Source organism: Fukomys damarensis, unplaced genomic scaffold, assembly GCF_012274545.1.
Source record: "Fukomys damarensis isolate Sample0158 unplaced genomic scaffold, DMR_v1.0_HiC HiC_scaffold_28, whole genome shotgun sequence".
NCBI lineage: Eukaryota > Metazoa > Chordata > Mammalia > Rodentia > Bathyergidae > Fukomys > Fukomys damarensis.
The window spans coordinates 46,416,772-46,418,847 of record NW_022900940.1 but is presented as its reverse complement, the minus strand read 5'-3'; positions in this window follow the sequence as shown (position 1 = coordinate 46,418,847).

Here is a 2,076-nt window from a genome sequence, read left to right as displayed (position 1 = left end):
AGAATTTCCAAGCTTGGGTGACCTTGGAACCACCCGAGGAGCTTTAAAAAAAAAGTACTGACACCTATTTTCTGCCTGAGTGTGGAGTGTGACTTGAGAGTCAAGATTTTTAGAGTCTCCCAGGGTGATTCTGCCTGGAAGGACAGCCTGGCTCTTCATGGATGGCTGGGGGACAAATCACCTTCAGAAGAATTTCTGATTCCTGGCCTTACTTATTTTGATGCTGTAGCACACTTCTGCTTCGCGTTTCTGCCACCAACCAGCTACATGAAGCCCAAAGAGACCCCTCCTAGGTCCAAGGGCTTTTATCTAGATACGGCAGGTGAAACTCCATTCTCTGTCTCAAAACGAAAGGAAACAAGGAGACTTACAATACTTGAAGTTACTTCGGGATTGTTAATGACTATAGTGTGTGCCTTGACAGCGGGGAGTCTTCATAAGCACGAAGGGGATGCACTGATCTTGGGTAGAGATGTGTAAAACCTCCTGATTGCTAAGTTCAGCGAGATATTAATAGAGGCAAGCAGCACCCACCCTAGCTTATCAATGTGTTTGATGGTTTCAGTAGCAGGTAATGACCTGTATTATAGGAAGGGCACTGCTTTTGCCAAAATTAGCTAGACTGACATCTGCAACTCTCCTGGGTATTTCACTGGCATCAGAATCTTTTGGAGGTTCTGGTTAAAAATTCAGATGTTGTAGCCGCAAGTAAAGTCCAGAAAGGATGAGAGAAGGTAGGAATGAGGCAGGTGTCCAATTTTAAATCATTTCAGGTAATTCTTATTCAGAGCAGGTGCCTACACATTGTTAGTGTGCTTGGATTCAGAGCTTGTCCCCAGTTGAAGTGACAGTGCCCTCCATTTCCCTGTGAACTTTTCATTCCATTGCAAATCTACTTCAGCATCAAATCCATCCCACCCCAAATGACCAGCTGATTGCAAATGACTGATCAAGAGTAAATTTTGAACCTTATAGTGAAAATAATGTTAAACGTATTCTGAGAATGCAGTGTGTACAAATGAACAAATAGAGATATTCAACAAATATAGTACTGACATAAATCTAAAATTATTTATTATTCTGTAGCATAAATTCAGACGGACACATGAAAGTGAGAGGATGACTCTTCTTAGGGCTTCTTACAACTCCACACTCATGTTGACAGTAGAACCTGTACTTCACGATTTCTCACCTGGATCTTGAAATACCTTTCTCAAGGGTCTCCGGCCTTAATTCTTACCCATCTCCCATGCCTAATAAGACTTTTCCGTTTTATAAGGCGATCTTTCCAGAATATCATCTTCTCGCCTGCTTGCTAGCCGTCCAGCCTCAATGGCTGCAGCCTCTTACCCACAGTGCAGTCATCTATTCACTAGTCACATCACAGTCACCATGGAGCTTACGAGAAATGCAAAATGACAAGTTGCACCCTAGACCTACCGCATCAAGATCTGCCAGGTCCCTGGTGCTATGCACATTATTACAATGAGAAAAGCTTTAGCCTATGGCATAATGGCCAAGCCACTCAACTTGGTCCACAAAGCTTCTTGGGATCCAACCCCTGCTCATCCACACGTTATTTCCTTTCCACAGTGAGCAACTATAAACTACCACAGTTTGCAAACACACTATGTTATTCATTGAGTCACATCTTGCACACACGGTACGTTTGATTTGCTTGAGCTTCCCTCCTCCTTATGGCCTCCCTCGAGCCTTTCTGAGGGAATCGCTTGCTCTCTCCTCTGATGTGTTTCTGTGTCATTTCAATCACATTAGGTTGTCATTGTTTTTTGTTAGCCTACTTTCCTAGACTGTGGCCACATGGAAAATATGGCCTGTCTGTATTTTTAATATTCCTACAAGGGCCAGGGATTTGGCTCAGTGGTTCTGCTGCCTGCCTTGCAAGCACAAGGGCCTGAGTTCGATCCCTGGTACAATATAATATATATGTATATATATATACATATATATTACTACCTGTGCTTAGTGTAATCTTTGAAATTGAATTGATTGAGCAGAATATATAATCCGATTAACAGATCAGTAGACCATAGTAACTGATGGAATAATCGCTAT